This window comes from Puma concolor, chromosome A3, assembly GCF_028749965.1.
Source record: "Puma concolor isolate L17-30 chromosome A3, mPumCon1.1.hap2, whole genome shotgun sequence".
NCBI classification, from domain to species: domain Eukaryota; kingdom Metazoa; phylum Chordata; class Mammalia; order Carnivora; family Felidae; genus Puma; species Puma concolor.
This window is the reverse complement of record NC_141669.1, coordinates 113,387,935-113,399,948: the sequence shown is the minus strand read 5'-3', so window position 1 is coordinate 113,399,948 and position 12,014 is coordinate 113,387,935. Positions and strand designations below refer to the sequence as shown.

Sequence of the window (12,014 nt, the reverse complement as noted above, 5' to 3'; positions counted from 1 at the left end):
TACTCTTGGTTTCAGCTCAGGTCGTGATCTCACTGTTCGTGAGTTTGAGCCCCGCATCGGGCTCAGTGCTGATGGTGTGGAGGCTGCTTGGGATTCTCTCTCCTTCCCTCTCTCTCTCTCTCTCTGTCTCTGCACCCCTCCCCCACTTGTGTGCCCTCTCCCAAAAATAAATAAATAAACTTAAAAAAGAAAAGTGTGATTTCTCAGGCTTCTTTAAAAAAAAAAAAAAGGATGGAAATCTGGACACAGACACACAAGGAGGACGCCGTGTGGCAATGGAGGCTGAGACTGGAGAGCGGGGCCTACAGGTCGACGAGGATGCGGGCCAACCCCTGCAAGGAGCTGGGAAGCATCCGAGCACCGCCCTGCTGACACCTTAATATTGAACTTGCAGCCGCAGAACCGGGAGAGAATAGGTTTTTGTTGCCTTAAACCACCCGGTTTGGGGTGCCTGGGTGGCGCAGTCGGTTAAGCGTCCGACTTCAGCCAGGTCACGATCTCGCGGTCCGTGAGTTCGAGCCCCGCGTCGGGCTCTGGGCTGATGGCTCAGAGCCTGGAGCCTGTTTCCGATTCTGTGTCTCCCTCTCTCTCTGCCCCTCCCCCGTTCATGCTCTGTCTCTCTCTGTCCCAAAAATAAATAAACGTTGAAAAAAAAAAAAATTAAAAAAAAAAAAAAACCACCCGGTTTGTGGGTGTTTGTAACTTCAGCCTTGGGAAACTATATACACAGTAAGCCAGTCAACACCCAAGACAATTATGGGTAGCGACAAACACTTCGGTAAAATAAAACAAAACACGGAAACAGGGCATGTGACGGGGAGCAGCGCCACCTTAGCCCCGGGGGTCAGGGAAGGCCTCTTGGAGGAGGTGATGTTTCAGCGGAGGTGCTGGGGGCAGGTGGGAGGCTTGGCCGGGTCAAACAGCTACAGGATGCAGGCCTGACAATGGCGGACACCTTGTTGGGGTCTTTGGGGGAAGGTCCCGGGAGTGACCAGGAAGGGACTGTCCTGTCTCAGAGCCTGCTGCGTGGCTGATGCGGGTCACCCATCGTCCTGGGCCGGCTGGCAGCCAATGGAGGAGGCCAGCTTCACAGCTGACACTCTGCGCTGTAATTGTGATTAACTATCGGGCCCTCTTCCCTGCTCAGGCCCGAGGCTGCGGTGTGACAGCTGCAGAGTGAAGCAATGAGGCCAGGAAGGGGTTAATGGGCTGTCCCTCCATCTGAGCCCTTCACACAATGAGGGGAGGTGGGGAGGCTTCTGGTGGGGGTGTGTGTGGCATCAGCTGGGGTGAGTGAATGGAAGGGACAGAGGCCTTGTCCCCGGGGACAGGGCGAGGACTCTATGGGGAGAGGGGTCAGAACCCTCCCCCCTGCTGTTATTTTCATCCGTCCCTCTCCCCCCCTCCCGCCCTCCCCCCCCCACCAGCCAGAGTGTCCCAGAAGACTGCCCTCTGGGTTCCAAAGTGGGCAGCGTCCTCAGCCTCATGGAATTCTGAAGCCTGAAAGCCACAGAATTGTAGAATCGTGAAATGTCACCGCCGAGGGGGACCTCATTTATTCCTGCCGTGTTCAAACTTTTTTTGCTTAATTATTAGCAGTGGAACCCAGAGCCCCCACCCCCACCTCCTTTTCTCCCCCAAATAAGTAAACAGCGTGTTGATTACATCGAGGGCGGCCTGGGCGCCAGCCGAAATCATTCGTCCCCAGTGCCGCCGCTGCCGCTTCCAACCGGGGCACACTGGGGCAGCCATGACAGACGACTCCGTTATGCGACCCCCGTCACCCCTGTCTGCAGCCTTTTGAGTCTGGCTTCCTTCACTCGGCAGAAGGCATTTGGGCTTCAGCCGCGTTACATTTATCAGAAGCCTGTTCCTTTTTATTGCCACCCCGTATTCCAGCCTGTGGTTGCACAGCACCTTCTTTATCATTCACCAGTTGAAAGGCACTTGGGTCATTTCCAGCTTTTGGTGATTGCAAATAATGCCGCCGTGAACGTGGGCACACAGGTCGTCGTGCGGACGGAAGGTTTCGTTTTTCCCCGAATAGAGATCTAGCAGTGGAGTCACTGGGTCCCAGCCTAAGTATATTTACAATGCTACAAGGAAGCGATGAACTTTTCCAAAGAGGCGGCGCCCTTTCGCATTCCTGCCAGCACCTGGGATTGTCAGGTCAAGAGAAAGTGTAGGTCGAGTGCATGAGTGGGTAATGATCACGGGGTTATTGTGAGGATTAAGTGAGCACGTTGCCCAGAGAAGGAGGCCTCGCACGATAATAGGTTCTCCCCGGAACTGTCAGCTCCTTCTTATCACCGCAGGGAAGCTGGGACATAATGGAAGCTAGGGAACTGCAAGGCCAGGTGGGCTAGGCGAGGGGGCCCTGGGGGGCTGGCAAGGACGTGCCCATCTTGAAGGTCGGAGTCTGCAGAAACAGTGCCGTAGAGGTTTGAGGGCAGGTGATTTTCCAGGGAGTGCTCTTGGGATTTGGGGGGATTGGGGGAAGGGGAGTCAGGCATTTGCAACAGAAGCCTCGGCCAGGCCCATCAGGAACTCTGGACGGGGGACGGCCCTTTGGAAGAGGTCACACTGTGAGGCAGGGAGGTCAGGCCTCCTCACCCTGCGTCGACCAGTCTTCGGAGAGGAGATCTTAGGGAAAGCAGCCCCTTCCCTTGAACCATCCACAGTCACCACTGAAGGCGAGTCGGGCCCGGGGCCCTGTTCCGGGTGACATCCGCCAGGGGCGAAAGCAGGCCCCAGTGGTCAGAGCTGTCAGGTTTTCAAGCGTGGCTGTAAACCTAGATTTTGAAGTTGTCTCCTTCTTTTTTTCAGCGCTCGGAACTCTTGGGGCATCGGGGCGGCTCGGTCGGTTAAGTGTCCGACTCTCGGTTTCGGTGCAGGTCGTGATCTCGTGGTTCTTGAGTTCCGTCCATGATGTCGCGGTGCTTGAGTTCGAGCCCCGCATCGGGCTCACAGCTGGTGGCTGGTGCCCGCTTGGGATGCTGTCTCTCCCCCTCTCTCTGCCCCTCCCCTGCTCGTGCTCTGTCTCTCTCAGAATAAATAAAGTGGATGGGGCGCCTGGGTGGCGCAGTCGGTTAAGCGGCCGACTTCAGCTCAGGTCACGATCTCGCGGTCCGTGAGTTCGAGCCCCGCGTCGGGCTCTGGGCTGATGGCTCAGAGCCTGGAGCCTGTTTCCGATTCTGTGTCTCCCTCTCTCTCTGCCCCTCCCCCGTTCATGCTCTGTCTCTCTCTGTCCCCCAAAAAATAAATAAACGTTGAAAAAAAAATTTAAAAAGAATAAATAAAGTGCAAAAACAATGATAAAGAAAGTGCTATGAACTCTTCCGGACTTTTAGGACATGCTGTGAGGAGCTAACTCGCCAGACCCAAGGGCCCGGAGCGGGGCCCAGGGGCTGCCTGCTGATGTCCCCTGATATGAGAGCTGCTCTGTCACCGTCTGACATCATGTTAGTGTCTGGGTCCCCACGGGGCGAGCTCTACAGGGCAAGAACCTTTGGGCGTTGCTCCCCACAACATCCCCAGTCTGTAGGGCAGGGCTTGGCGGGAACTGAAGAACGAAGGGAGACTTGGAGAGCCCCACTGGCTGACCTGCCTCAGCCCGCGGGGTGTTTATGTGCAGAGAAAGTCATTAAGTCTTGAGTTCACTTGTTACACGGCATCTGATCATGGAACATAAGTAGTATATCGTATGACACAGAATAACAATTTCATGCGCACACATCAGATGCATCAAATTCTGTTACCTCACCCTTCAGAACATATCCAGAATCCGAACACTTCCTCCCACCTCCAAAGCCACCACCTGGGTCCACAGTCACCATCTGTACTCACCGGGGTCATTGTCAAGCCTCCTCCCTGGTCTCCCTGCTTCCCCCTCCTGCCCCTCACTGCATAGGTGGGGCAGCCTTGGAGAGGTGACCCCATGGCCTTCGTGCAGGTCACTTTGCCTCTCTGGGCTCACTTGTTTTTTGTTTTTTTTTTTTAATATTTTTTTTTCAACGTTTATTTATTTTTGGGACAGAGAGAGACAGAGCATGAACGGGGGAGGGTCAGAGAGAGAGGGGGACACAGAATCGGAAACAGGCTCCAGGCTCCGAGCCATCAGCCCAGAGCCCGACGCGGGGCTCGAACTCACGGACCGCGAGATCGTGACCTGGCTGAAGTCGGACGCTTAACCGACTGTGCCACCCAGGCGCCCCTCTGGGCTCACTTGTCAAACGGGACCTTATTGGCACTGTCCATAGGGCAGTTGTGAAGGTTCAAGGAAATGCCTCATGGGAAGGCCTCCATCCGGCTCAAGGTTGGTCCTTGGTTATGCAAGATTGGGAGACTCCGAGTATCTGCCTATGCGGGCATGGGGCAGGCACTCCTGTGGCCTGGACTCCTACACCCACTTTGAATGGCCCGCCCTCTGCAGGACCCCAACAGATCCACCTTTCAGGCACACCGCTTTCTGGCCCCCTTTTTCTGGCTTCTTAGGCTGTAGTGCCACCTGCTGGCGTAAAGCTACATTGCACCCAGAGCCCACCACCTACCTGCTTGAAGGGAAGGGAATATGCCCTTGAGCGCCTGCTGTGTGCATCACACATACATACATATCTACATACATACATACATATATAGGTAGATGTCAACCTTTCCCTGTAGAAACTGAGCCTCTCAAGGGAGGTCGCACAGAACCAGCTGGGAAGCGGGGGTTCACATCCGCATCCCCTCTCCCCCCAACTCCACACACCCTCGTGGGGGGAGTTCAAGTTCAAGTTCTGGACTCGCCCCTCCCCTCTTCTCAGAGAGGAGCCAGGAGCTGAGATCGGAGTCGTTGGGAGAATGTCAGGCTGTCCCCCAGGACCCAGTTTAAAAAGAGCACTAGACTGGGAGTCCCCAGCCGGGGGTCTCATTCTGGTCCCCGAAACCACCAGCGGAGCAACCTTGGGAAAATCCTCACCCGTTTGTTTATTATCATTTTGAAATATAGTCACTGCAAGGAGGGTATTTAACATGGGCGTCAGGTTCCAATGTGAGGAGCCAATTATAAAAATAAACAATTTTATAGGACTCCAAAAAAATCCTCTAAGTCACCCATAAAGTACAGTTTTCTGAATGTAGTCCTTTGCCGTAATAAGTGCATTGGATATAAAGAGGGGTAATGTGTGGCAGCAGTTATATAGGTTTGCAAACTCTAATTTTGGGTTCAGCTCTCATTCAGATGTGCAGGATTCTGCCCACGCTCCCCGCGTCTTGCTCACTGCTGGGCTTATGTCCAGGCAGAATCACCCACACTGTGTATATTGTTTCCCCTTCTGTCTCTCTCTCTCTCTCTCTCCCCCTCTCTGGGCACACACAATGGCATTTCTGAAGTTACATAATAAAACGGCTAATGTTTATTGAACATCTATTATGCATCATAATAAATAAGGTTCTGGGTCCCTTGCCTGCATTAATTCATATCATCCTTCCAGAAATGCTCTGAGATAGGTACTGCTGTTACAGATGAGGAAACTGAGGGACTGAGAGGGTAAGTCGCCCAAGGTCACGCAGCCAGTGAATGGTAGAGCCTGGGCCTGAAGCCAAGGCGTCTAGGACCAGAACCCACACTCCTAACTGTCATGCTACCACTTGAATGGAAGCCCCATGGGAGCCATGGGTACATGTCCGTGTGTCCATTGTCAGCCCACAGGCGCCATCAGGAAGGATGGGACAATGACCTCCTCCAGTTACTTAGAGGGAGGGCTGCTGTTAGCTCTTGAGCTGGGACAGATTTGCGGGGAAGCAGGGGCTCTAACCAATGATTTTCTCTGCTTTCCCTTCTTCTTCCTTCTTGCTAGTGAGCACTCCTAGGAGGATGTTGTGGGGTTGGTGACACATGAGATGTAATGCGTATAACAAGAATTGTACAAAAAGAGGGAAGGAATACAGCTATATAGGAGTAACATTTCCGTATCTCATTGTCATTAAGTTAGTATAAATCTGAAGTCGATTCTGGCCAGTGACGATGTATATGGTAAGCCTAATGCAGTCGTTTTTAAAAAGCAAAAAATACATATATTAAAGAAGCTGCAAGCTTCTAGAAAACTTTCAGGGCATCTGTCTAAGCATGACCTCATATCACCCTGTTGTGAGTGTTCAGTTAACTCATAGGAAGCAGTTGGAAAAGTACTCAGCAGGCACTAAGCAAGTGGTAGGGTTTAGCTGTCCTTATTCTTGCAAAAATTTTATGGGGTAAGCTTCTTTAGTTTCCCTATTTTATGGTAAGGAGACGGAGACTCAGAGATGCACAGGAGATTGCCTGAGGCTACACAGCAAAGAAGCGGGGGAGTCAGATTAGAACCCATGTTTGTTGGACTTCAGAGCCTCACACAAGTGCTTAGAGAGGCAGGTCTGAGGACTTTGATCACTGTGTTGTTTTCAGTGGCTTCAAATCAGAAACAGTGCAGATGTCCAACAACGGCTGTTCAGTAAATCCTGGCTTGCCCAGCCAGGGAGCGTGTTGGGCTGGTTATAAGAAATGAGGTCACCCTATACACGGGGACATGGGACCATCTTCGAGACATTTTGTTCAGTAAAAAGAACACCTGAAAAAAAAAAGTTCCATAACCCTCAGGAAACAAAGCGAAATATTCCATAAAATCTGTGTGTGTGTGTGTGTGTGTGTGTGTGTGTGTGATCTATAGAGGCTCATATGAAGCAAATGAGGGTGATTTAAACAATAGGATCTATTTATAGGAGCTTCCCTTTCTTTGGCTTTTATTTTTGTTGAGTTAAAAAAATTTTTTTTCAATGTTTATTTATTTTTGAGAGACAGAGAAAGACAGGGTGTGAGCAGGGGAGGGGCAGAGAGCAAGGGAGACGCAGAATCCGAAACAGGCTCCAGGCTCGGAGCTGTCAGCATAGAGCCCGACGTGGGGCCCGAACTCTCGAACCGTGAGATCATGACCTGAGCTGAAGTCGGACGCTTAACCGACTGCGCCACTCAGGCGCCCCTGATTTTGTTGAATTTTGAAATAACACATGCCCCGAGAAAAAATTCAGAGTACAGCAAAGTGTCAAGGAGAAAAAAAAAAAAATCAGCAGAAATCCCTTTCTCCAGAATGAACTAGGCTAATGTGTTGATATACGTCTTTCCAGTCTTCTCCTTGTGTGAGTGCGTGTGTGTGTACGTATGCATATATGTACCTATATAGAGACAAATGTGCATATGAACATGAGCATTTTGCTGCTCTAGCAAAATGTCCCCCACGTTGTAGAAGCTTAAACAGCATAGAAGTTTATTTCTCTGCCACGTTAAATCTGGGTCCCAGGGAGAAGAGTGGCTCCATAATCATCATGGTTTCATCCTCCTTTTTTTTTTTTTTTTTGGAAGTTTTACGTTTATTCATTTATTTATTTTGAGAGAGACAGAAGGGCAAGAGAGAGAGAAAGAGGGAGAGAATCCCAAGCAGGCTCCGCACTGTCAGCGTGGAGCCCGACGCGGGGCTCGAACCCATGAACTGGGAGATCGTGACCTGAGCCGAAACCAAGAGTCGGACGCTTAACTGACTGAGCCACCCAGGCACCCCAGTTGCATCCTCCTTCTATACAGTCTTGTTGTATTATCTCATCCTGTAGCTTCCTCCTCAGGGTCTAATAGGGCTGCTCCAGATCCGGAGATCACATCTGCATTTCTATGGGCAGGAGGAGGGAAATGGGAAGTACACAACCCGGAAGGTGGGCGCGTTATTCATCCCCTCTGTCCTAATGCGGTCACATGGCCATCCCTCGCTACAAGGCAGCCTGGGAAATGTGGTCTTTCCTCGGGGCTGCCATCCGCCCCGCTAAAAGTCAGGGGTTCTATGGCTATGAGAGAAATGGGAGAATGGACACCATAGAATTCATTCGAATATCTTCCCCCAGCAAGACAGTCCTGTATCTTACATTCTAAGCATTGAACCCTGCCAGGGGACACTGCCCGTTGTAATGGAGCAGACTTTCTTTCTTAACGGGACACCTGGAAGCCAGCGGCTTCTGCACGCAGGGAAATTTCCAACCGAAAGCAATTTCCAAATGAAAGGCAGAGTCCTGGCAACATCAACATTTGCCATGACACGTCCTCCGCCCTTTATTCCGTGAACATCATGAAGAGAATCAGGAGAGGCCAGCCCAGTCCAAAATCAGGAGTCGTAAGAGGATGGGTGGCACAGACCCTCTCTGGCAAGCGGTTGGCCCCTCTTAAGATGACACCCTTAGTCTGTGTATGTGTAAATCATATCCTGCCTACAGAAGCACTAATTTCTCGTCCTTTCTTTCCACTTCCGGAGGAGTTTGAGTGTGTGTGAGTGTGTGTGTGTGTGTGTGTGTGTGTGTGTGTGTGTGTGTGTGTGGTGCGTTGAGGGTGATGGAGTAGAGGTCATGGAAATGGATTGGAGTTTTCTACTTCTGTTTGAAATATTTCTATTTCAAACCCGGAGACAATAAGCCAGGGAAGCACTTCAGTCCCCATCTGAAGGCAAGGTTTTCTTGACTGGCATGCTTTGAGACTCCTGTCTCTGATGCAGCAAAGGATCATGGGATGCAGAGGCTAGGTGGCCTGGGTCCGGGTCCTGGTTCTGCCACTCGCTGGCAGTGTGACCTCAGCCAAGGTACTTAACCTCTCTGTGCTTCAGTTTCTTCACGTGCAAAATAGTACTGATAATGATAGGGCACGTTTCACAGGGCTTCTATGAGAATTAAATCAGTAAAGCTTCAGGAAGAGCCCAGGGCACTAGGAGGCCCCCGGCAGGTGATTGCAAGAATGGCGCTGTGCCCTGGCATCTGACCAAACCAGAAAGAGCGTGGGTGGGAGGCACTTGAGAGCCATAAGGTTGACGGTCACCGTGGTGGACATCAGTGGGGATAGACGGGGTAGATGCTCCCTCTATGGGTATCCGAGGGCTGACCAGCCCCAAGGAAGTGCGTTAGGGTAATAACTCTCAATTCTCTTTCAGATGACTTTGTGGGTCTCTCCCCAAAGCAGTCCTGGTATGATATTGTGTTTCCAAGTTCCCCAGGGCCACCTTCCCTCAGGATCCCTCCGAAGCGTGGGACTTCAGTATTTATGCCGACAGCTCATTCGAAGGAACCCCGGATTCCCAACCAGGGTTCTGTGCCTTGACTTCGTGTGGCCCATTTTCTAGGGGACACTGGGGGGCTGTCTTGTGGCCATCACAACGCACATGAAGGCACCAGACAGGCTTAAGGGGCTGTAAGAGCCAGGGTTGTCTCAGTTCTCTGCTGCTGTTGTGACTAATTACCTCAAACAGCAGCTTCAAGACGATGCCAGTGTATTATCTCAGTTCTGTAGGTTAGAAGTTGGACACGGGTCCCACTGGGCTAAAATCAAGTCTGGGGAAGAATCTGCTTCTGCGATCATTCAGGTCATTGGCAGAATCGAGAGCCTTGTGGCTGTCAGCTGGGGCTTCCCTTGAATCCTGGGGAACTCTCTTGCGGCTAACACATCCATCACCTCGAGTAGTTACCGTTTGTGTGTGGGGGTGGCTGTGGGTGGGTGGTGGGGACATTTACGATCTACTCTCCTAGTGACTTTCAACTATACAGCCCAGTGTTGTTAACTATAGTCACCCTGCTATAACATTGCATCCCCAGAACGTATCCGTCTTATAACTGTTAAGTCTGTACCCTTTGACCGACAGATCCTCATTCCCCCTGCCCCCACCAGCCCCAGCAACCGCCAGTCTACTCTCAGTTTCTGGGAGTTCAGTTTTTGTAGATTCCACGTGTAAGGGGGATCAGACAGTATCTGTCTTTCTCTGTCTGGCTTATTTCACTTAGCATAACGCCCTCAAGGCCCATCCGTGTTGCTACACAGGGCAAGATTTGCTTTGCTTAAAGGCTGAATAAATGTTCCATCATGTAGGGGCGCCTGGGTGGCTCAGTCAGTTAAGCATCTGACTTCGGCTTAGGTCACGATCTCGTGGTTCGTGGGTTCGAGCCCCACATCCGGCTCTGTGCTGACAGGGCAGAGACTGCTTGGGATTCTTTCTCTCTCCTGTCGCACTCCGTCTCTCTCAAAATCAATAAATAAACTTAAGAAATATTCCATTGGGTATACCTAATACATTTTCTTTATTGATTCATGTGTCAATGGACACTGAAGTTGTTTCCATGTCTTAGCTATTGTGAATGATGCTGCCATGAACATGGAGGTGCAGATATCTCTTTGATATAATTATTTTATTTCCTTAAGACATATTCCCAGAAGTGGGAAAGCTGGATCTTGGGGTACTTCTATTTTTATTTTTTTTAATGTTTTTTATTTATTTTTGAGAGCGCATGAGTTGGGGAGGGGCAGAGAGAGAGGGAGACACAGAATCTGAAGCAGGCTCCAGGCTCCGAGCTGTCCGCACAGAGCCCGACGCGGGGCTCGAACTCACCAACCACGAGATCATGACCTGAGCCAAAGTCAGACGCTTAAACGACTGAGCCACCGAGGCGCCCTGGTATTTGTTTTTAACTTTTGGGGGAACTCCCACAGTGTCTTCCACAGTGGCTGTACCACAGGCCAACACAGCCCTCCGTGCCTTCATAACCTTGGCCTCTAAGGTCCCTCCCTCCACAAGCTGCCCCTGGGATTTCCAGGCTGCCCTCCCTGTGAGTTCTGGAATGCAGGCTGAAGCCTCGCACCCCATGGCTTTTGCCAGTGCAGTTTCCTCTGGCTGGAAGGCATCCTCCTTCTTCTTCTTTTTTTTTTAATTTTTAAAAATTTACATCCAAGTTAGTTAACATCAAGTGCCACAATGATTTCAGGAGTCGATTCCCCGGTGCCCCTTACCCATTTAGCCCATCCCCCTTCCCACAACCCCTCCCGTAACCCTCAGTTTGTTCTCCAGATTTACGAGTCTCTTCTGTTTTGTCCCCCTCCCTGTTTTTATATTATTTTTGCTTCCCTTCCCTTGTGTTCATCTGTTCTGTGTCTTAAAGTCCTCCTATGAGTGAAGCCATATATTTATCTTCCTCTGACTAATTTGGCTTAGCATAATACCCTCTAGTTCCATCCATGTAGTTGCAAATGGCAAGATTTCATTCTTTTTGATTGCCGAGTAATACTCCATTGTGTATATATATATATATATATATATATATATATATATATGTATCACATCTTTATCCATTCATCCATCAATGGACACTTGGCTCTTTCCATACTTTGGCTATTGTTGATAGTGCTGCTATAAACATGGGAAGGCATCCTCATTCTCGCTTTGCCCCCTTCCCTCCAACCTCCTGGAGATACCAGCTCAGGGGCATCTTCTGGGAAGCAGACCTGCCGCCAACCCCAGGCCGAACCCAGAGCCCTGAGCTCATTCTTCAGGGAACTTACCTGGATGGACCACAGAGATGTCGGGTGACTCCATCAGCCTCGAAGTTTAAGCTCCTGGAGGGCGGGGGCAGAAGGGCCGTCCAGGATCCTTCAGAGGTGTTCTCAGAAAGTGGGAACTTTGTTTTTTTTTTAATGGTTTTTATTTTATCTTTGAGAGACAGCGTGCATGAGCAGGGGAGGGGCAGAGAGGGATGGGGGACAGAGGATCCGAAGCGCACTCCTCACTGACAGCAGCGAGCCCGATGCGGGGCTCAAACTCAGGAGTTGTGAGATCGTGACCTGAGCGGAAGTCGGACGCTTAACTGACTGAGCCACCCAGGTGCTCAGAAAGTGGGAGCTTCTAGTGGCATTTATTGAGTGCTTGCTGTTTGCGGGTGCGGCGCTAAGCACGTGCACTTATCGGCTCAACCCTGGTTGAGAGATGTTCTCATTGTCCCCATCGTACAGAGGAGACTGTGGGAGCTGACTCACGCACCTTCACTTAAAGGCTGCTAATGTCAGAAGACCTCCAAGAACGGTGGGTGAAAGCAAAACCATGGGGGGGGGGGGTCAGATGGAGGTGCCTTTTCCAAATGCCAGATCACTTACCCCCTCACCTAGTCCCAGACAGAACGCACTAGCGTGGCTAACTCCGTAGTCTATGCAT

The 12,014-nt window shown here is 50.9% G+C and overlaps 1 protein-coding gene across 2 annotated transcripts in view; it reads left to right on the top strand.

Annotated features, from left to right (window-relative positions):
• FAM110A (family with sequence similarity 110 member A) overlaps positions 1-12,014 on the top strand; it is a 138,142-nt gene that overhangs the window by 79,712 nt on the left and 46,416 nt on the right. The gene's annotated exons all lie outside the window — the stretch shown is intronic.